This window comes from Podarcis liolepis (genome assembly GCF_965112155.1).
Source record: "Podarcis liolepis genome assembly, chromosome: 5".
In the NCBI taxonomy this organism is placed as follows: domain Eukaryota; kingdom Metazoa; phylum Chordata; class Lepidosauria; order Squamata; family Lacertidae; genus Podarcis; species Podarcis liolepis.
In genome coordinates this window covers 71,407,393-71,432,380 of record NC_139556.1, presented here as the reverse complement: position 1 = coordinate 71,432,380, position 24,988 = coordinate 71,407,393, and positions in this window count along the sequence as shown.

Here is a 24,988-nt window from a genome sequence, read left to right as displayed (position 1 = left end):
GAGTGGGAGAAGTTGGGATTTCTGAAAGCTGCTTCTCTGAATAATTTGCAGTCAAGTTCTTTTTTTAAAATTCCTATTGTTGAATGAGTGACAGTTGTATTCCAGTATATAATGTACAGTTTACTCAATGAAGAGAAAAGTTTCATCTTATAATGGTGAGGAATGCTTAGAGAAACAAAACTGACAGGCCTTCTTCATTAAACTGCATTTTGTGGAAGGATAAAATACCCAAGTTCAGGGAGTTGATCCTTTTCTCAATGTGCATTAACTTTTCATAAATATTCATTTGGGAGCCTTGCGTGCTCGGAGAGAGCAGCCTTACAGAAGGACAAAACAATTGTGGCAAACAATTTAATTGACACATTTTGCCATTTCCCGCCGGCCTGTGGGTTAATTCCAGTGTTTTGACTAATTAGCTAATGTTTAGAAAGCAGGGAATTAGTAAAAGTGTAGCTCAGCTCCTCAGAGTTTCATTTCTTTCCAGCCCATAGACTTTGTACTCACACCATGAAACTGGTCACTTTAAACTACCAGTCCTTTTCCCTCAGCTAATTGGGCAACCTCAAAGTGCACAAATAGTCCTTCCATACATAACTACAGAAAGACCCATATGGACGAACATTTGCAATGTTGTTTTTTTCCCTGCAGGTGAAACGGACAGCCAACCGTATTTCTATCTCTTCTTGTCCAAGAAAACATTTACAAAGACAAACTATATGCAGGCCCAGCTGTAGAAAAAGTCTGGAGACAAACTGTTGGCTCAGGTATTTCCCTTAGAAGTGGTCAACAGGCTCTAGGTAGTGCTAGGCTATTCAAGCATTCTCTTTTAAGCCGGACATCCCTATCTACTTTAGAAAGGTTTATAAGGCACATAATCAAAAAGCTCTCTAAGCAGTGCACATCATAAAACTGCAAATAAAACACCGCTCAAATGCACAGAATCATTAAAGAACAAACACATCAGTAAAACACAAATAGAACCAGTAAAACTGTCAAAATTAATATAGCTTTACTTTCTTCCCAAAGTTCCATTTGGTTTCTTTCCTGCCCAGTACTGGACACTGTGTGCATCGGATTGTGGGGACTTTGTTGTTCTGGGAGTGTGATGGTTGTTGAATGGCAGCAGGTGCAAGAGTGACAGGATGACTCGCTGGGCTTCTTTAAGTGGTGGTGGCACTAGAGATGGAGCGAGGAGGAATGGAAAAGGCGGAGCAAGTGCTGTTGCAGATATTAATATTGCACAGCTTGAAGCAATAGGATGCAAAAAAACGGATTCCTCTTGAAATAAAAATTGTTCAGGCTCATAAATATAATTCAAAAGCTTTACTAACCAGAACTTTCTTCATAACTGGTACAAAAAACAATCAATGATACATCCATAAGACATATGCTTGTCAAAGCATGGGTTCCTCTTAGTAATATTAGATTACTCCAAACAAACCTAAAATCAAAGGTATTTCTCTCCCTGCAACCTCCATTAGCCTGGAGGTGTTTTCTCTCCCAGAGGCACTCATTTTCAGATCTTTCTCCCACTGTGGCTGGGAAGAAAAGGCAAAAGGCAACTCCCTTCAAAATAGCAATTTGCAACTAAATATCTTTTTCACATGACCTAAAGTTAAATAGCACACGAAAAAGCAGAGAACACTAACTGTTAATTCTCAACCAATTTAGAAGCTTAGAGACTTACTACTTTGCTTTAGTATCATGGAATCTTAGAGTTGGAAGGGACCCCAATGGTCATCTAGTCCAACCCCCTGCAATGAAGGAATCTCAGCTAAAGCATCCATGACAGATGGCCTTCCAATCTCTGTTTAAAAACCTCCAAGGAAGAAGATTCCACCAACTCTCGTTCCACTGCTGCACAGCTCTTACTATCAGAAAGTTTTTCCGAATGTTTAGTCGGAATCTCCTTTCTTGCAACTTGAAGCTATTGGTTCAAGTCTTGCCCTCCAGAGCAGGAGAAAACGAGCATGCTCCCTCCTCCATGTGACAGCCTTTAAGATATTTGAAGATGGCTGTGGAATTGTCCGATGTTAAACACATACAGGCATTTTCCATTTCAGTGTGCAATTAAACAATTTTACATGAAAAGTGCCTCTCTCAGCAAAGCAAGTAGAGTAGCAAAGGAACAAGAAGAATGCAGTTCCGTGAACCTCACGGCAGGCTGTGGTTTGATTTCTCTCTCTCCTCCTTTGCATGGGGAGGGGGGGGAGGTTATCTTTAGCCCTACATTGAATTCCTTCCAAAACTTGTGCATTCCTATCAACCATATATGGCCATGCCCTAGGTATAAGGCAACTTACCAGTTCATTTCAATAGGAAACTGTAGTCAGAGAGAAAATGAATTGGTAAGTGTTCCTACGTTCACTGCATGATCCAAGTTTACTCTGCACCAACTGTCCATTCTTAATTGCATTCTGCATGTAGGCATGGCTTCAAGGATCTATTTCTGTATACCAGTCTTGAGGTGGCCCTCTTCATCTGTGACAACACAGGCAATTTTACTCCATCATCACAGTCCCAAAAGCGCCTGATCAGTGATCATTAGGGCAACACTCAACTGGCAGGCCCTAAAAAGGGGAGAAAGGACTATATTTTGGCTTGACATAACAGAATAGCAGAGGACATAACAATCAAGTTTACAAAAAAACCTCCATGGACCAATGGATGTCATATCACCTTCTTTAAAAGATTGCTTTTTCCCACTGCAGTCAGCCTATTGTTTAAATTTTAATTTGGCTTTCTTTCTTTTAAAAAAGCAAAAAGCACAACCTCAAAGTCAAAAGTATATTTCAAGTCATCTGGAAAACAATAATTTTTTTTACAAGGAACATTTTAGGACAATTGCAGGGGAAACTGGCTCACAAAGATATCAGGGGCTAATGAAATAAAATGAAAATTTAATTTAACTTAATTGAATAAAAGACAGCACCCAGTTAACTCAGCCACTGAGCATTTCAAAAGCATTTTCTTTTATATCAACCTCTCCTCACAACCCCTTTTTTGATTTATTTAATTGGTCCAAACACAAACGTGAGATTTTTCACTTGGCATCTCCATGCCACCATTACAGACTTACTGTGCTTTATTGACCTTGGCATGAAGGAAGTTGCATAGAAGGGAAGGAAGCCTTTATATTTTATTACTTCCACCCAAGTACATTATCCTAAATTATAGCAAGCTACTCTTGGTAAAAGCTGAACAGCAGAAGCCAGGGATATCAGTTGACACTTTCGTCCATTTAATACACCTTTTCCTCAAATTAAATTATTTCCACTGAGAACATTACTGGGTTATTTCAAGGGGCTTTAATATCTGTCCTAGGCATGATATTACTCAAAGCATTCTGTTAAGTCACTAACATTTACACGTTCATCTTCAGTAAAGCTAGCTGCCTATGATCCCCCTCTGGTTTACTGCACTGTTCATAACATGAAGAGAAAAGTGTCATGGACATGCTGAGATGAAGAAGCCAGTATGCAGGAGGAAATCTATTTTAATACATGGCAACAAATAATAGAGAATTTCAGTGGGATGCTCTATTTCATGGTTTTCTTGTCAGAGCTGTCTTGTTGTTGTTTAGTCATTTAGTCATGTCCGACTCTTCGTGACCCCATGGACCAGAGCACGCCAGGCACTTCTGTCTTCCACTGCCTCCCGCAGTTTGGTCAAACTCATGCTGGTAGCTTCGAGAACACTATCCAACTATCTCGTCCTCTGTCATCCCCTTCTCCTTGTGCCCTCCATCTTTCCCAACATCAGGGTCTTTTCCAGGGAGTCTTCTCTTCTCATGAGGTGGCCAAAGTATTGGAGTCTCAGCTTCAGGATCTGTCCATCCAGTGAGCACTCAGGGCTGATTTCCTTAAGAATGGACATGTTTGATCTTCTTGCAGTCCATGGGACTCTCAAGAGTCTCCTCCAGCACCATAATTCAAAAGCATCAATTCTTTGGCGATCAGCCTTCTTTATGGTCCAGCTCTCACTTCCATACATCACAACTGGGTGATGCTATGTCTACTGTATCAATAAAATCTATTTGCAGAACCCAGGCATAGTAGCCTCAGGTGCCAGGGTCAAGCAGCAGCTGTTGGCCCACCAGTGCCCCCTCCTAAGATGTGATGCTTCTTTGATCTATAGGTCAGTGGTAGGTATGCTGAAGGTCCCAAGGTCCATCCCCAGCATTTCCAGGTGGGTCTGGAAGAGATTCCTCCCTGAAACTCTGTTGAGCTGCAGCTAGACCAGGGGTGTGGAACATTAGGCCCAAGGGCCGGATACAGTCCCTCTGTCTGGCCCTTGGAACTCTCCCCAAGCCACACCCCCTGGCACCATTCTCCTTGAGTGTTTTCCCTACCTGGAATGTGTCCTTGAACCCTGACCATGACTCTTGCTTGCCTGATTGGAGAATAGAGATGGGGGTGTAGAAACTAGCCTACTATACAAAGTATATTACACACGGCTACTCACTTTTGCCCCTGGTTTACCCATCTCTGGCATGTGGTCCAAAAAAAGTTGGCCAGAAGTGAGTGGAGCCCTTGGGCTAAAATAGGCCCCTCATTCCTGGTGTAGACAAAACTGAGCTTGATGGGCCAATGATATGACTCAATATAAGGCAGCTTCCTAGCTTCCCATCTGTGACATTGCCACAGCTGCTGCCTCCTGTCCCCATCCTTCTTGCCTGTCATCGAAAGAGGCCCGTCTCAGCTGCCTGTCTGCTGACAGCAAACTTTTATAGAACAGAAGGGAGGATGGAGGGAACTGGGGCTACCCATCACAACTTCATGGCTCAAAGGGATCCTTTCGTCAGAGCTTCTGCCCATAAAAATAATGTTGCAAAAAGGCTGAGGCTGAATACCCGAAACAGGCAGTCCCACAGTGGAGACCCCAGGATTTTATTTGGCCGAATGGGGGAAAGTCATACCCCCAAGTAGGGATGTAAGAAGGCATTATTTCCCATCATTTCCCATTCCACTCTGTATTTGTTTCTGCTGTGCAGCAGTTCACCTTCTGTCAAAAGCTACATTATTCAACTCACTGTCTACTGTAGCAAGATCACATAAATTACGTAATTAATTGTTATGTTCTCGTTATGTTACTCCACCGATTCATTTCAGGAAAAGCAAAGTAAACAGGTGGGCCACAATCAATGATGTATCATGTTTCCAGACTGAAAGCAACAAGAAGACCAAATATGGGTTGCATTTGCTGGATTTATTTCCATTCCAGATATAGGACAAATAAGTGAACATTGGCTATTTTTGCTCCCATTTCATTTTCATTGCAATTCTCTGACAACTCTGTCCCTGTGATCCTAGTCACTATCTCTCAGTGCTTTTCCCCAAGAAAAATAGGAGCAGAAACTCACCATGAAGTTGTTACAAAGTCACCGGTTGACTCGGGGCAGCCCAAAACAGATGCTGGTTCCTCTGGTTCTGGTGCGGGTCAAATAAATGTGTGATCACCTCCCTCGTTCTCTGAGATTCAGGCAGATGGCTAGGGCAGCTTGGAAGGGCCCTCGTGCAAATGTGTGCATGTGCAATGGTAGAGACCTGACTGGAAAGCTTAAAGCCCACTACCAGTACATGGGAGACAGGTTGAAGAAAAGGAAATACGAATTGGCCCCACCCTTTAATCTGACCAATCATGGCTAGGAGCAGCTAAGAGCTAGGTGGAGTCATAGATCTAAACAAAGTGTTGGCTTGTACACGCTGGTAAGCTTCTGTGTTGACTTGATATGTTCGTTTTGGGTTCTCAGGAGTATGTGGAGGCAAGAAGTGGGTGTGGGGAGCGCCAGCCCATAATAGTGCCCACCTGAGAGGTGCTGGAACGGCACTCCGGTGCGCTCCAGCTGGAAAAAAGCACTGGTGTCTCTTGACTTTCAAACCTTACCTGAAAGCATGGCTACTCTGTGTAGCATCAGTGACACTCCATTCAGTCATTATACTAATGCTCTGCCAGCTGCCAGGAAGCAAAGCTAAGTGAGTGGATGCAGAGCTCATGGTGCATTCATGTACCACTGTCTCTAACCATGCAGGTGCAACCCTTCCATTTGGGCTGGCTTGGTTTGCAATGTTGCTTTGCAATGTTGCAATGTTGCTTTGCAATGGTGCTGTGCACCACTGTACACAAGTGACCAAACCTAAGAAGACCAACCCATGCAGTTCAGGTTCCCCAGTACCACAGGAACATGTACATGTGGATTTGGCCCAGTTTACAGAGCCTTGCACAGAATGGGAGAGCCAAACTGGCAATCTTGGAAGCTGCTTTGAATAGTCTCCCCATCCCGTCCACCCTCTACTAAAGGCCCTTAAGGGGCTCCTATTGCACTTGTGGGGCATGGTGTCATCCCTGGGGCAACTCCCAACATCCCTATCATGGTACAATGTCATCTGCTTGCTCCTTCCTTTGTGGCTGCCTGCACTCCGACCTATTGCATATGCAGGGGTGCCAATAGCTTGCTTTATTACACCAGATTTATGTTCCTGACTTATTATTAGAACAAGAGCTGCTGTAAGTAGGTGTTGGACATGTGCTCAGGAAATTTGCCACTTTTGCTATGCTTTGGTCCCCAAAGCCTGAAGAACTGACTTCTATTTTCACAATTCTTTTGGCCGGCATCACAACACTGTAAATTAATGTGGCTCCTCTGAGAAGTCTGTGACAGGTTTCAACCAACTAGGGACATTGGCCCTTTATCTAGCGCTCCTCGGCAGAGCTGTATTTGTGTTTCCCTTTAATCTGGCAGTCTCAATGCCAAAATGCTAGTGAGATGAGAGGTGACTCATCCTCACTGAACCCCTCTCTCCCTCCCTCCTTCCCTCCCTCTCTCTCTCGCTCGCTCTCTTTCTTCATCCAGGTAATTAGCTGGAGTATCAAAGGCACACACTACAGGCATCTTCAGATTGGGCTACCTGCAGATTTTTCCCAGTCCTGATATGAAGTTTTCAGCTCTTGCCCAGCTGTAATTATTTCTTCAAGTTTTCATACTGTTTTGAAGAATCACAACAGCTCCTTTAAAAAGAAAAAGAGAGAAGGGGGGGGAGAAATGGGTACTGGGAGAAACTGAGTTGTTATTTTTCCAGGTAATTATTTCATCATATTTATTACTTAAACTGACTTGAGAGAACAAGGACTAAAAAGCTTCGTTTCACCAGTTCCTTGCCTGACAGTTTGAAGAAAGCTATTGTGAGGGGAATTTCTCTCTCTCTCTCTTGAAACATCACAGCTCTGACAACCACAAAGGCTGCTTGACAATCTTGATAGCTCTATTTATGATGCTACATTATCCTGCAGCAGTCAAAAATGCTAGTTCTGCTAAGCAGGCAAAGGATGAAAAGAACAGTGCAAGGAGAGTGGTACTTGGCTGCATATACACCATACATTTAAAGCATATTTAAAGCACATGACCTCCCCCCTAAAAAAAATAGAATCTCAGAAACTGTAGTTTGTTAAGGGTGCTGGGAAGCTCTGTGAGGGGTTATCTACAGTTCCCAGGATTTTGTGGGGGAAATTGTGTGCTTTAAATGTATGTAGCCTATTTATCAAAGCTACCAGCATGAGTTTGACCAAACTGCGGGAGGCAGTGGAAGACAGGAGTGCCTGGCATGCTCTGGTCCATGGGGTCACGAAGAGTCGGACATGACTAAAGGACTAAACAACAGCCTATTTCATATTCTTCTCACCTCATGAAAAACAGACAGGGCCAGTCCTACTGCAGCTCACCTTAGGCAGCAGATTTACAGGCACTGTTAAAAGGCAGGAACTGTCGACCATCAACAAATTCTTTAGGCCCATGGGCACATCTGGATACTACTCGCTCTGACCGCTTCCACTAGAATTATTTTGAGCCTTGGCAAACACAGCTGAAAGAGGATGTGGGAAAGAGTGCCAGTCAGGTGCACCATCTATGTGGGGACAGCGGGGCTGGGGGGACTAAGGCCACCTAAAAAAATTCCCTCAATATTCCACAGCTGGGCAGGCCCCATTGGGCCCTCCCACAGCTGCAATAGCCCTCCTGTGGCTCTGACTAGGCCCCATCAGGCCTTTCATAAGGTATGACGGGCCGCGACGTGTGCTTCCCCCCACATGTTGAGCAGAAACTGGCGCTCCTGGTGTCACTCTTCCAACTTTCTCCTTCAGCTCTACATACTTTTCAAGGAAGAAAAAGGCAACCACCTCACAACCTCATGACCAAGGGGGCAGGGCAGGAGGATGGCTTAGGGGTTTTGTGGGCACCTTGAAAGCACAACTGCATTCACAGGCATTGTACTTGCAACCTTCCATTTAGGTTACTATATTGTCAGGGACTGGGCAGAGGAGGAATGGTGGAGACTGCATCCCCATCCTCACCCTTTCAGGGAGGAGGAAGAGGAAGACAGTATAGATTTACAACAGAGGTTTGAAGGAGGTCACAGCTCAGAGGCAGATGAGGGGGGAAGTTGGAAAATCATGGGAGAACCAGAGCAGCTGGCTGACATATTGTCATTAGAAAGCATTCCAGACCCACCATCTCCCAGAACCTGGAAAGCCTTAAAAGTAGGAGAGTGAAGAGCTTGAAGACTTAGCAACACCTGTAGAGGAGGTGATGATGATGACAAAGCGTGTTCTCCTTCATGGAGAGCACGTGTTGCAGTGGGGTCTAACAAGACATCCCACTGTTGCTGGGCAGGTAAAAGATAGTTGGCCACCATTGCAATTGGGCTCTTCTTGTTGTTGGGGAGATTTTGATGTTGCCATTTTGTGATTGACAGCCATAAGCTATATATTCCCTGCGTGCAGCGTTGAGCTTCCTCTTTTCGCTGCGCGCATCGGATCACCCATCCACCCTCCCTATTTTCAGGGTTGTTTGCTTGACCTTGCTATGCCTGCCATGGGGTGGTCTGCTCTCGGGGCAGGGGCCCGGTAGGAATTTTGTCCATTTGGCTGATTGGCTGGTGCCATTTGGTTTTTGCCTACTATGTAGCAAATCATCACAACTTATAAGGTTGCGGTTAGGCATTGGTTTTATGAATTGGTTGGTGGAGGGGCATGGATTGGCTGTGCCTGCCCCTCCAATGCTTCCTGCAAGGGTATTCCATTAAAGGAATCAAGGGGCTCGCCATGCTCTTGTCCAAACCCCTGTCAAGGGGCTAGGGCCACGCAAGAGCCCCTGGGAGCATTTGGGGAGAGGTGAAAGCCTGGCACCCAGCTCCATTTTCTCCCCAAAATGTTTTCCCTTTCTGACTTTGCGGGCATGTGAATGTCAGTCTGTCCCCATGCGGGGTCAGATAGTCACAACCAATGCTTAAGCAACCACTCACATATTTTGTATTTTAATAAAGTTGTGGCCAAACTTATGCCAAAAACCTTAAACAAAAATTCTGTGTGAATTGTGTTTTATTTGAGGGTGACTTGGGGACCTCAACAGGCAAATGAAGAAGTGGGAGAGACAGGCGGCGTGGAGATTCACTCGGGACAATGCCATTATCCAAGAGGCTGGGTACTCCCTCTGTAAAGTTTGAAATAAAAAAGGACTGCATCAAACTTTTCCTTGTCTTTATAATTTCCTGAGCAACCAACCAGGACCTGCTGACAGCATCCTGGCATATATGTTTAAAACAATGGGAGTGCCATTCAGATTTTATTTTTATTTTGGATCATGCACTGCACTGACTTTGACAACCTCTGAGGATGCATGAGGCAAAAATTACTAGAGAGGAAAAGGAAAGGAAAAAGCAGAATCTATTAATCAGACATGTGGTTGTGGTGGAAATGCTATAGATTTTACAGGGAAACTTGATATGGTTTCACAACTATTGGACTCTTCCCATTGCATTATCAGACCGTGATTTTTATAAAACAATGAGAAGTCAGTTTGGTGCGAGTGTCAGACTAGGAGCTGGAAGACTGGGGTTCAAATCCCCACTCTGCCATGAAGCTTTGGGCTTGTTGCTGCATCTCAGCCTGACCTGCCTCCCAGGGCTGGGGGGGTTCAATGAGGAGGAGGAGGAGAACCGCATATACCACCTTGAGCTCCTTGCAGAAATAAAACAATAAAATAAACAAATCAAGGAGAACATATTGCTTAAACTTTAATGCAAATCTGAGAGTTCAATTTAATCATAAAGGGAGACTGCATAAATTCCATCTAGTGACTATATAAAAATTCCACACATTGAATAAGTGGCAACTTCTATACCACAGCAGCAGATGTCTTGATGAATCCATGATGGGGAGCAGGCTGCCCTGATCTTGTTCAGATCCCCCACTGTGCTAAATCTGCTGATACGGCTGTATACAGAAATGATTATGAGCTCCATCCAAGCCACTGATGTGAAAGTATTATGGGCTGGTTTTTTTAATCAAACGATGAGCTGGAGTTTAAAGTTCATGTTTATCAAAATTATTCCACATGATGGTTCTTCACTATCACTTTTCTCTCTCCATGTCCTTCATTTCACTGTGCTATGAAAGCTGTGGTGATTAGATTCTGGATTCTGCCCATGAGCCACTGACTGCACTCTTACCCAAACTATGACTAACAGCAATATACCATATTTCTGGATAGGGAAACATGCAAGCTTTTTTTTAAAGAACAGTCAAGTTTATGAAGTCAGTTTCCCACCCCAAAGCTTTGCAGAACATTGGCTAGAAGGAACCAGAGATACCTTAAGACATGATGGCTAATAGTGTTAATGTAGTTAGGTACTAAGAAGACCCATCAGTGGTCATGAATCTCTTACATTTTAATGTGAAAGTCTCGCTTACCTTCTTTCTGCCCCAAACACATTGCTAGCTGCACCATCAGGAAAACAAGCAGACTACAGTCTTTACCTCACTTACCTGGGAGTATGCTTCTATGAATTCTGTAGAACTTTGTTCTGAGTGGTAGACTCCATTCTGACACCGTGTAGAATTAAGGGTGGGCCAGGAGGCCATCTTGGGAGAGGTAAAACATAACAACTTTATTTTCCTACTTGCACTGTTTAATCTCCTTACCCCACTCCACTTACTGGCCATTCTCCTTATAAAACTACGTAACATCACAGATATGAGGCATATCCACCACATATATTTGAATGCACCTGGATTTCCCCCCCCCCCCCCAAGAATTCTGGAAACCATAGTTTGTTAAGGGTGCTGGCAAGCGTAGTCTTGTGGTGGGGAAAGCTACAGTTCCAGAATTCCCTGGGGGAAGTCATGTACTTTAAATATGCATCAAATGTTCTTTAAATGTATGGGGTGGATCTTCTTCCTTTGCACTGCAAGTAACATTTGGAAACTTTTCCTATTTCATTTACTTGGTCAAATATTTAGAAACCACACTTCCATAAGAAATATAGCAAGGTGGTATTCAGCATAAAAACATAATACAACAAAGCTAACACTGGTAAAAAAAAATATACTTTTTATTTGGGAATATAATTTGGTTGGTAAAAACACCTTATTGAAGATGACACATGAGTAAATGTGGGAGACTGCTGGCCTTTCGTAATGCCTCGTCTTTCTAATTATCTTGCCCCCTCAACTCCCACTGAATTAATAAGGATAAGTATGACTCAGCACCTGGCAGAATGAGTTCAACAATCTGTACATGTGAGAGAAATATAATTATTAGCTTTGGGAGATGAATATTTCTCCCCCCCTCCCCGAAGTAGTTTAGATTTGCCTAGACCTTATTCTTTTTCTTTTCTTTTCTCTTGTTGAATACATTTCCTTTCAGGTTCTCTGTACAGTGTCTAAGGCCTCAGTCTGGGATGAGTCCAAAAAAAATAATGACTGAATCACAGAAAAATAGCTATTTAAATGCAAATTTATGTTGCATCCTGCTTTTGCCCATGTAAATTGTGTAGCAATGTTAAGAGTATTAAGGGAAAAGAATACGAGGGAACATTATTCTGCAATTACAATATAAAAAGAGCTAATTTAGAAACTATTAATTTATTCCCCTTTGGTTTCTGTATTGTTCACTGACAAACTAATCAGTCCCAAACTACAAAACATGTCACTTTAATATTCAGAGGAGAGTGTAGTGGCTCGTGCCAAACCACCACATTGGAACACAGGAACCTGCCTTAAGCAGGGTCAGACCATTGGTTCATCCAGCTCAGTACAGTCTACATTGACTGGGAGCGGCTCTTCAGAATTACTGTCTGGGGTCTCTCCCAGTCCCACCTGGAGGTGGTTGGAATTCAGCCTGGGAACATCTGGAAGCCAAGCTGTGCCACCGAGCTACAGCCTTTTACCCAATGATCAGGGATGAACTAATTTCCAAGCTTATGTAACTGCTATAATTATGGCACATGTATATTCATAGCTCAGTGTTTCATTTTATATTCAATTAAATGTGGGCTCAACTACACACAAGACAACACTTTCATAGGTTTGGGTATAATTTATCTTCCGGGGTATTGTTGACCCCTCCAATGACTTCTTTGCAAGTACAGGGTGAGTCCTTTAAAACAGAGTACACATGTTCCACGGGGCCTCTTTTATAAGAATCACCCTGTATATTGTTTTACTGGGGAAAGGAGAGTTCTCATTAAAGTTGGGAGGTGTTTTTTTAATGAAAGCGGTGTCATGATTAATACCATTCCCCAAGTATTTATTTTTAATGGCTTCCATTTGACCCCAGATTGATAATAGGAGGCCCGCCCCCCATTGACAGAGATTTAGTTTTGGAATAAAAAATGTCACAACAGAACCTCAAACTCTCTAATACTGAATGAGCACCTCCACCTATATCTTTCAGCCTGGACACTGAGGTCCACCTTTGAGGGCCTTCTGGCGGTTCCCTCATTGTGTGAAGTAAAGTTACAGTGAACCAGGCAGAGGGCATTCTTGGTATTGGCACCCTCCCTGTGGAATGCCCTCCTGTCAGATATCAGAGAGATAAACAACCTTCTGTAGATATCTTAAGGCAGCCCTGTATCAGGAAGCGTATAATGTTTGATGTTCTGTTGTGTTCTTTTATCTTCTGTTGGAAGTCGTCTAGAGTGGCTGGGGCAACCCAGTGGGATGGGCAGGATACTAAAAATAAATTATTATTATTATTATTATTATTATTATTATTAGTGAATTGGAGGGTAAACACTTAAGTAGTTCTAAGTCTAGAGTTTTTCCTCTTCTGAATGCTTTGTCTTAGCTTTCCAGTCACTTACCATGTAACAGTAGTAACCCAACCACAAACTCCTGTCAACTCTCATTCCCCCGAAGTTCCTCCCCTAGCCTATAACCTCCTGGCCCCTTATCCAGGGGTCCTATCCTGCAAACATCCAGCAATGACCAGCTGAAGCTCAAATATCAGCAGATGAAGAGGCAAAGGGAAGAGAAAAATTGGCTAACAAGCCAGATCATATCCTGAGTTCTGATATTCTGCCACAGAGATTTTTATAAAGTGAATCATACAGCTCTTCTGTTCCCCTTAAGTGAGCCTGAAGTGAACCTTTATAGTGAGGCTGTTTTGATATTTTTCCCTCAGGGCAAATTGAACAGAAACCTTTTCTAAGAATACTGGGGGGACGGGGGACTCTAGCCTATACCAAAATAAAGATGTCCTACAGGAAACAATTCTGCAATGTTCCAGTGCCTGCAGATACATATCATATTCCCAATGACCACTCCCCACATCAAATGGGGTCATGGTCATGCGCAGCCTCCTGGATCCCAGTGTGACACCTGGTAGTTCAGGCTGGCTTCATCCTCCCCAGGCTGGATACCTGGAGGTCTCCGCCTACCTCAGCCAATCACCCAATCCCGCCTGGAGAGGCATTGCTAGGGGATTGGCCAGGTAAGAGGATGGACTGTCCAGCCCACAGAACAGAAGGTGAATCTTACCTGCAAAGCAGCAGTTTGCTCCAGAGCTTCTCCCACCCTCCCCTTCCTCAGTTAATTTTTCTTTTCTAGGTTAACCTCTTCTCCACAGGTATGCAGGTGCTGCTACGTCAGGGTCGCTGTTGAAGGGCCAGAAATGAATTTTCCTGCATTGGCAGGTTTTGCCTTTCCCATAGCAAAACATCACAACTTTAGCGATTTCAGGCCTTGGGCGGAATCCTTTAGTCTAACTTCCTAAATGGGCGGGGGGAGCATGAAGCGGTGACCCATGCCCCCCTTGTGGCGGTGATACCAGGATTCCCCATTAAAGGGGTATTAAGGGGTGGCACTGGCCATATGCTGAGAGATTGTCATTGCTCTCCCTTCCAACGGCGGTGAAACGGGGGGCAAGCTCTCTGCTTGAACATAGGTTTCCAGAGCCAGCCCAATCCCCACACATTCTGGATAACCCTGAAGTCTCCCAGATCCCCGGCTGGGGACTGGGAAGGATAAACACTCAATGCCTGAGCCAAGGTCTCCCTTGAAACTTAATAAAGCTGCGGCCAATTTTAATCTCATAGCACGTTGTCTTGAGTCATTATTCCACTTGGGGGTCGCCTGGGGTTGAGGGGACTCTGCCTGTCCACGCAATGAGGTAGATTCAGCAATGCTTCTTTGAGTGAGCTGAGATATTGTAGTCATGTCAGGATTCCCTGCAACCCCCACCCCACCCTTTGTCTTACCTTAATGCTACAGATGTATTGAATTATTAGAATTTCAGGGACCAAAAAGGGAAATGTTCTTTGGAAACTTTGTCAACAACCCAAGAAAATGACAGGTGAGCTTGGGGGTGGGGAGATATGAGCTATCTGAGTTCTGTTCCAAGAAAACACCCATTTTGCTTCATTCTAGTCTCTATAAATTGCTTTTTACTCTATCCCTATTGTTAATGATACGGTAGCTTCAGGCTCAAGATTTGTAAATGCATCTAAAAGCATTGGAAGTACTGGGGGGTTAGCAACACCTTGGCTTACAGGTTTTTCCCCTTCCACAATTTTTTTTCAAACTAATAAGGTTAATTCCAGAGAAGATTCAGAGGAGTGTGTGTTTCTAAGAGCTATTCCTTGTTCAGAGGATGATCTCATTCTGCCATCTACTGTTGTACAAAAGAACAACAAAATTATGTAAAGAAAAACCAGTGATAAGGCAGGGCTAAGTACTTTTGCCAAGCTAGAGTTTCACTGAAAACAGTTACACTTCTGAATAAATATGCTTGGATCAGATGGTGTTTATTTGTTTTTAAAGATGTATATAGTGCTTTTTTCTGGGGGTACACAGGGGTATGCATTTAAACATTTTGTGAATCTTTGTACTTTTGTCCATTTACTGTATTTATCTTTTCTGATTTGAACTATAAAATGGTGATTTTCTTGAGTCAAAATGAGAGTACCCCTAAACATTTTTTAAGAAAAAAGGCACTGGATATATACATACACATAAACTTTATTATTAAGTCTACAAATAAATGTCCATGCTTAGTATACTCCTTCGGCCCTATATACACGTGTCATTGTAAATGTGTATTTCGTAGTCGTATCAAATCATGCTCATCCAGAAAGGAAACAGACTTTCATCTTGCAATAGCAGGTGTTGATTCAATTGTTCTTTTGCAGAGGCAAGAAAAGAAAAGAAAAGAACACATGAGCCCGAGCCAAATTTGGAAAGAAGAACGAAATCAGGCTAAGATCAGGTTCAAGGGAAGTCAACATTCTTGGAACATTTAATGGTCATGACCATTCTGCACATGGTGCTGAGCTTTATCAACATGAAACTGAAAAAACAAGTTCTCATAGTGGGGGGGGGGCACAGAGGCAGTTGCCTAAGGCACAAAATAGTTAGGGGCGCAAAATTTCAACACCCCGTGCTGCCTCAATACAGCTGCATGTTTCCGTCACTGGGCTCTGTTGAAAGTGTCTTGTCTGTGCAAACCAAGAAGTGACCTCTCCAGACGATGCAGCAACTCTTCTTATCTCTGAGGCTGTGATCTCCTGGGTAACACAGATGCCATTAGGCAATTGAATGTGCATGCATATTCTGTGCATTTCCCACCCCCTTGGCATGGCCCTGGGTGCTCGCAAACCCATGCTACTGCTTGTGAGCAGACCCAGAGTCATGGCTGACATTCTTTCATCCCTATCATGTTTACCTTTTGCAGTTTGATGAAGTGATATCTCCCATCTAGCAGTTTTCTGTCAAAGGGCCTGGCCTCACTGTGGTCCTATATCTGCTGAACACGACTCTACCACATCTGTTGCTAGGCCACAGTGCTAAGGGGTACACAACACTTCTCTGGAAACAAGATGTTCTTCAACAACTGTGGCCTCAACAGTCAGTTCAGGCATTCCTGATTGTTCCTTAAGCAGCAGGGCTGGCTGATTAAATTCAATGCTGAATGCAAATACTGTTGCTTTAGGAAGTGTTTCATATGAATGCAAATACTGTTGCTTTAGGAAGTGTTTCATAACCCGAATTTAAGTCAGCCTGATAGAACCGAGTTACAGGGTAGCAAAACATCAGAGTACCGCTATAGGACCTATTTATTCACCTTGGTTTTTCTGCAGGAGTCCAACGTAAAGGCAAGATCTAATTGTCCTTTTCACTTCCCAATGAACTGAGCCAGCTGAAACCTTTTACCCATCAGAATGAATAGCTTGTTAATGAGGAAACCAAGAGAGAACTGAAACTGTAGTTGGCAGTGAAGTTCAAAAATATATGTTTTTGCTTGCTGTCTATATTATAAATATTTTGTCAATTTCCCCCCAGCCAGAAACTAGGGGATAGTTCCGCAAAGATTTATGGAACTGACACCAGCCCTGAGCTAACAAAGCCATATCTTTTAGCTGCTACAAAGCACATCTGGTTACGAAGTCCCAGGATGACGGTACATGTTTGGCCACACACTAAGGGGCATCCTGTTAAATTATGGATGGTTTTGATATGTGTGGTGGGGAGCATGACCTGTTGCAGCTGGCAATGCCTCTCTACATCCATCCAGTTTAAACCTTCCATGGAGGAAAACTCATGAATGAATATATGAATACTTGCTCAGCTTCAGCAGGAAGAATTTCCCTGCTTTCTCCTTTCCCAAGACACATGTCTATGCCAGACATTCCTGCTCATTACCCCATAATGTGGTTCCTGTTCAGGGTTAAGTTTCCAACCTATGTTTCTCTCTTCTTACAGGCAGTCTCCACAACAGTCTTCATTCTCCCGGTTTTATAGGCAAACCAGCACAAATGTAGCACTGGTTGTAATGTTGATTTGGGGCGGCTTCTTCAGGATATATCATTCTTCCTACTGATGATCCTATTTCTGCAGCTTGCAATCCACTGCGGTATAGGGCAAGACCCTCCAAGTCAAAATCCAGGACAAAGTTAGTCATATCAAACTCCCTGAAATCTATGGATTTTAGTGCCTCTAACTCTGCATTATATTGTGACCCACATGCAACCCCTGAGACCCCTTTAAGCCTCTTAATGACTCAAGCACCGTTTTCATAACAGGAAAAAAAATATTGAGGAAAAAACACCTGAGAACTCAAGATCAGGGTGTTTTCTGAGGAAGCTGGCTGCTAAAGAGAAGGGAAGCCACATCTATATTAAACACACCGTTGAGACCATATTCATGGAAGACAATCTTACTTGGTTATGAGTGATCACCAAAGAGGGAGAAGAATTTATTATTTAAACCATCCGTTTTTATGGTGCTTTACAGCCAACCCTCTGGGGCAGATTTAAGGGGGCACATGGGAAGAGAAAGCCACATTGCTTGACTAAAAGTCCTTGCACTAGCATAACTGTTTATTTGAATACTACTGTGGTTACCATGGTACCTCAGGTTACCATGTAACACCTCGGGTTACAGACTCCGCTAACCCAGAAATAGTACCTTGGGTTAAGAACTTTACCTCAGGATGAAAACAGAAATCACGCGCCGGTGGCATGGCGGCAGCGGGAGGCCCCATTAGCTAAAGTGGTACCTCAGGTTAAGAATGGTTTCAGGTTAAGAACGGACCCCCAGAACTAATTAAGTTCGTAACCAGAGGTACCACTGTATTGTGGAGAGTCAATACAGTGGTGCCTCGCAAGACGAAATTAATCCATTCTGCGAGTCTCTTCATCTAGCGTTTTTTTCGTCTTGCGAAGCAACCCTATTAGCGGCTTAGCGGATTAGCGCTATTAGCGGTTTAGCGGTTTAGCAGCTATTAAAGGCTTAGCGGCTTAGCGGCTAAAAGGCTATTAGCGGCTTAGCGGCTTAGAAAAAGGGGGGAGCGGAAAAAATCGCAAGACTCGCAAGACTTTTTCGTCTTGCGAAGCAAGCCCATAGGGAAATTTGTCTTGCGAAGTGCATCGAAAAATGGAAAACCCTTTCGTCTAGCGGGTTTTTTGTCTTGCGAGGCATTTGTCTTGCGGGGCACCACTATATTCTCATTAAAACTTGCAAGGAGGTTTAAGCTTTCCCTTCATAACTATGATCTTGCAGAATTGCAAAACAAACAAACAAACAAACAAACACAACAACAACCCCAAAACATCATGGCAATTAACATTGAGGAAAAAACTTCCCAGTAACATTAATGGTGCTACTCATATAAGTAGGTCCTTAAATTCAACACAGGACAAAGAACAGAGGAAGGAGGGGAACGTGCAAGCAGACTTCTAACATAGGCACACCTTAAAACATGGCATTCTGCAAAGGATCTGTCAGCTTCTAGAGAACTGCCAGTGAAATAAAATATCAAAACCACCACCCCAAGACACTGAAAACTGGAATCTGCAAAACAGAGGGAAAGTGGGCTGTGTCAAATTTGTTTCTGGAGACTGTTCTTTTTTTCCTCCACTCTGTGTTTTACATAAACAAGGGTGCAGGCATACTAAACAGTATGATCTATGAATTGCCCACTTTAGTGTTTGGGGGTCGATGCAAGAAGGCGAGTGATGCATCAACCCGCCATCCCAACTCCCTTGCCTATGTAGACAAGTATGAGTAATCCCCAAGAGGAAGTCAACTAAGTAGAGACACAACTGACTAGTCATGTGTTGTCACAGCGCTTTGAAAATGTGGCCCGCATAACTACTGAGGCATCTGCACTTTTTTTTTCTTGGCTGGAGACAACTGAAGAGGCTGACTGAACTATTAGATGACAGAAGTGTGAACCATTTAGTTACCAAAGGAGGATAAAGGAATAGGAGGAAAATTGTGTATGTGTTTTCTGCTGTAGAATGGGCTAATATACTGTAACCTTTGGACTAATATACTGCAACCTTTGGACCAGCATTTTGAGCGGGTTGAAATGTCCAAAAAGGTAACATTGCAATTATCCAGCCTGGGAATAACTAAGGAATTGATAATAGAGGTTAGCTCCACTTTCTACGGGAAAAGCTGCAGTTGGTGAACTTACCAAAGCTTATAAAAGATACCCATAGCATTCCTGACATCTAGAAATTGTTGTCGGCCTTCTTAGAAAGTTTATTAAAAGGTGAAGTATACATTCTTTGTCACCCCACCATGCCAGGACTTCACAGCCCTGATGCTTGCGTGTGTGCCTGTGCATATCATTATGGATGCTGTTTAGACCCTAAAGTGTAGACACCTTTCACATGACTGAGGAGCAGCAACAGTGGCAGGGGACAACATGTACAGGAGGCCATAGGCAACATCAACTGAGTGGGCCCCAAATTAGTCTAATTTGAGAGAGATTCATTCAGAATTGCATTAGCTAGTCCCATAAAAAAGTAAAGGTAAAGGGACCCCTGACAGTTAAGTCCAGTCGCAAACGACTCTGGGGTTGTGGTGCTCATCTCACTTTACAGGTTGGGGGAGCCGGCATTTGTCTGCTTCCACAGACAGTTTTTCTGGGTCATGTGGCCAGCATGATTAAGCCGCCTCTGGCAAAACCAGAGCAGTGCACAGAAACACCTTTTACCTTCCTGCCGGAGTGGTACCTATTTATCTACTTACACTACGTGCTTTCAAACTGCTAGGTTGGCAGGAGCTGGGATCAAGCAACGGGAGCTCACCCCGTCGCAGGGATTTGAACCGCTGACCTTCCGATCAGCAAGTCCAAGCAGTGCAGTGGTTTAAACCACAGTACCACCCACATCCTGGCTAGTCCCATAAATCATAGTAATGGGCAGTGCTTTTTTTCTGGGGAGACACAGGGGTACACATAACCCTAAACATTTTGTAAATCTATCTTTGGCCTCATTGAGGGGCAGTATTTCAATATGAGTAGGGAAATGAGAGTACCCCTAAACATTTATTAAGAAAGGAAAAAAAGCACTGGTAATGGGAACACAGTGCAGAATTTATCACTGAGTTGCTACATGTACACTTACTCACTCACCTTTGAGTTCTGCCTTCTCTTCTAAGCAAAGGATATGAAAGCAAATACACATATATATGTTAAAGGTTTCTCTCTCTCCTCCTTTCAGCCTCCTAGCAAACTTGCTTTTAAAATCTATTATGGGAGAGGTTTGGAAAGCTTCTCCATATCCATTTGGGTGGCATATCCAGGCACACAGATGGAATATTTTGATGTCTGCAGTGCTGACCTTTAAGCACTCACAAACTGCTATCTTCCAAACGACAAGAAAATGGAAACAGAAACGAAATGGCAGGATATAGACTTTGGCATATGCTGAAATTGACCAATGCAACGTGTAGGTTTCTCCAGAGAGGTGTAATCTATCAGGTGCCGACTGAGTTAGAGAGCAATCCGATGGATGATTTCCTGAAACTATGTTTGTATTTTAAATTGATTTTTTTATAAATATAAAAAAACAACAACAAAAAACAAGTTGAACCTGAAACTACTAATTCAGGCAGTATGTCCCAAAGTGACATTCACAAGTATAAACCAGCTGAAGGAGCAATTCAGTCAGCAATTTCCCAAGGACTAAGATTCTATAAACATGGAGAGCCCTGCAGTGTAATTCCTTTTGATGGTGAAGAAACTGACAGGGTTTCACCCAGCTCGGTCAGCATATCAGATTGGCAATTTCTCCACTAAATGAAGAGGCTTCTGGAAAACAATGTGGCAGTAGTCACAGGGAAAGGGAAAGCAGATCGATGTTTCACCGACACGCCTAACCCTCCTGTTCATCGCATCATTTCTGGAGAAAGTTAAGTTCATTTCTGGGGTAGCCAATATGGTGCCCTTTTGTTGGGTCAATAACTCCTGTTGTCCCTGACCATTGGCCATGATGGCTTGGGGCTGATGGGAGATGGATTGCAACAATATCTTGAGGATGCAACATTGGCTACCCCTCCTCACAGCAAGTTATCTCCATCTGTGCGCCCATCCCTGGCACACAGGAAACAGGAAGCCAAGCTTTTTCACAATATCACAGCAATTTCTAATGACAAGAAAGATGCAGGGATCTAAATTTCCTCAGTGTTCACATTTGGAACTTTAAAATAGAAAAAAAAAATAGAAGTACCATCTGATGAAAGAAAAACACATTTTAAGGAAATAGGACTCTAATACTGTAGGTACTTTTTCTTCCCCTGCACATGTTGAGTAATAAGGAAATTACTCTTGGTGCTTCTAGTACTCAATTAATTTTACTTTCAGACCGGAGCCAAATTAATTATTTGCAGCAAATACAATGTGATTAATCCAATGGTGCAATTTGAATGCAAATGTTGCTTCAACTTGTCATCTGTGGATTAAAGCCTGTGAACATGTGAGATATAATTTGAAATTAGGTGTCTTCAAATTGTTTCACAGCAGGGAGGAGGGGAAAGGGTTATAACGGTGTATCGGGTTGTAACATCAAGTCATGGAGACTTATATGGACCAAACTCTGCTCAATAGCACAATTTGGGTATCTACTTTACATGAAAATCAAAAGCACACCACACTATACCTCAGAGTACTGTTACATTATAACAGCAACTATTTCAGCAATTGCGCTAAGAATGGTAATGAAAGTAAGTGCAGAATTTAAACAGGACTGATCCTATTCTTCTCTACTCAGAACAAAGTGGCATTGATTTGTACCATGCGTACAGGATCACTACCTAAAACAGGCAAAGACCTTTCATTTTGTTTTCCAGGGCCAAAGCAAAAAGAACATACAAAGCTGTCAGACTTCTTTTCTACTCTACTCTAACTTCAGGATCAAGAAAAGAAAAGTAGGTTGCCTCACTTGTTGTATGTAGCCTTATTTAACTGTTTGCTGTTTATTAGCCCAGAAAGCAGTATAGAAATGCCAGTATTAAAACATAAGTATTGTCCTATTCTTTCAAGCCAGTGCTTACTGAACATTCTTTCTTCTAATAGTGGCCGGAAAGATGCCTTAAGGATAGTCCTCAAACTGGACATGGTGATGGTAAAGTCCATCTACATTGGATGGCTGCTGTTACCTGGGAAGAGCATCTTCCATATGTGGAGGTTCAAAATAGGCACCCGTGGTTTGTAGATCTTTTGACCTTGCTTCCCACGGTTCCAGTGATCTGGTAATAATTCGTCCAAATTGATTTTAAATTGTTTTGAAAACACCCGCATAACTCAGTTTAATCCTTGGCATACTTACAGATGCTAAGGGAATATCGAGAGTCAGTAGAATCGTAGATGACCTTGATCTGCTTCTTAAGGAAAAAGCAGAACCTCTCAACTAAAGCACACTTTCAGCAGAAGGAGAAAGAGGAAGAGGAAGAAGACTACAAGGATGATGTAGTCCTCCAACTCTTTGCCAAGAATCACAAAATGTTTTACAAGCTGCAATCTCCTGTAAATTGCTTGTGTTTCTTCTGAGAAAAAAATGCTGTGGAATAAAAATGAGATTTGCAATTTTTTTACTTCCTTTGCTACATACTGCTGGAACAAATTTGGGGGGGGTTGCCTTCTGTCTGTTCTTGATGGTGTTCGTTCTTTTTCTTTTTCCCCTTGCTGCTGTTTGCCATCATATTTCAATGAATGGTCAGAATGTGGGGATGCCATTTGACCTGTTCCATATTTAACACCAAAGAAGGTTCCATTGTGACATGGTCTGATGATTCACATTCATCTTATCAAGCTGGTAATTAGGCACTTGAAAATGGTGCCTATTTATGCATGCTACAACAGAAGCAAGAGTCTTGTTAGCACAAGGATGGAAGAATGAGGAAATCCCAATGAAAGAACAATGGCAAGAAAAACTGATGAGCTATGCTGAGTTGGCAAAATTGACATATAAACTGTGTGAGAAGGACAATCGTGATTTCAAGGAAGAATGGCAACTATTTACAAACTATTTTAAAAGACAACAAAAGGATTTGGACTCCTTGGCAGGTTTTGAATAAGCACCCACAAATTCATTAGTAGAACATATGATAGATAAGGCAATGATATGTACAATTTTACAACATACAGAGAATAATATGTATAAACAAATCAGACAGGGGAGCTGAGGGAAGTCTCTGGAGGGTGGGAGAGGGAGTGGGGAAATGTAATTGGTTATATTGATTTATAAATTGATTTGCTAAAAGTGATTATTAAAAAAATATTGAAAAAAGAAAATGGTGCCTCCAAATTTTCTATCCGTTGCCATTTTTCAAAATGGCAGCACAAAATTAGGAGACAATCCTATGGCAAGATCTGCCTGGATGAACAATTTAGGATGCATCGGATCCTAGTGAAAGATACACTAGCGTAACTTGCTTATCCCACCTCAGCCGTGACTTAGCCTACTGAACCAAGGTTTGAACCCAGTCCACCCAAAATGCTGTTCCAGGGGTGGGGTGACCAGAAAGTGTTGACTGGCTCCTAAGGCCATTCAACTTGGTAATTTGACCTGGCACCCTGGCATACAATACTATTTTATAGGCTTGTTTTCCCTCTGCCAGGGTTTGGCAGAGTAGTAGCAACAGTAGCCCTGAACAGGATATGATCTGGTGCCTGAACAAAATATGATCTGGTGTAACTTGGCACTGGCTTAACATACACTGGTGTGCTTTACAACAGTTTCTTGTGCATAAGATGGTTCAGTAAGGCTCTTACCTGAGAGTAAACCCCATTGACTTATATCTGAATAGACATGTATAGGATTGTGCTGTAAATCTATGAATGAAAAATAACTGGTTTCCCACGAGATGAAACTAACTGCTAGTTTATAAAAGGAATACTGAACGGAAATAGCCACATGTTCTTTGGAAAGTATGACATTCATTACTAACTTGGTATTAGACATGGGAAGGTTTTGGTTTAGTATGCATTCTAATGTGAAACTACCTAATTTGCAGTTTCTGAAACAATATGCAAACTGAAGTTCAGCTATCTATCAACTTTCACACTTCTCAGTATTATGCTAAGGAGTTTCCAAACCAAGCAATGTGTATATTGGAAGAGGCATGTATAAAAATGTATATACTAATGAAAAAATCATACAAAAGTATTGATAAAATCACATGCAAAATGTACACATTAGAAATATTGTGCACTGAAATACTTATTTGAGGATTTAAAAATAAATAAACTGATACAGAAATACGGAGAACTAAACTTAAGTCTGGAAGAATAAGAAGCTGGGAGAAACCGAAATTGACAGATTTGCCCATCCCAGCCCTCCGTAGTGCATTTTGGCTACGTTCAACTTTGTGGCACATCAGAATTGTCTTCTTTTATCAGGCAGCATTTTGCTCAAGGATTTGAAGGGCTTCAGTACAGCTTTCATAAGGGATATGTCAAAATGCTCAAAATCCATTACTTCAAAAAATGAGTGAGTCAGAAAGGAAGAAGTGAATTGTTGCTTCAGCTCTCCTCCACGCTTAGCACTGCTCAGTGCCTGTGTGTTGCAGATTCTTCTTCTTTTGATCTGTTGCGGCAGTGAAGAACCTCTCACCTGTGGGTCTGCTTTCGCCCAGCAGGGCTCCTAATTTGGCCCAGGAGGCCATTTCTGTGAAGCCACACCCACCTGATTTCATATGACACCAGGCCACAGGGCAGGTAAACCTGCAGCTGCAAAGAACACTGAATTGAAGTCATGCCTGCCAAGGAACGTACCATAGGCACCAGCTCCTAGGGTCCAAGCTTCTTTGCCTCCACCACTGATTTTTTAGGGGCCCCCAATGTTCAAAGGGCATAGCAGGGTGAACGCAGAGCCGGGTGCAGTACAGCTCAGTGGCTGGTTGCTCCTTCTCCTGCTGCTGCTGGGGG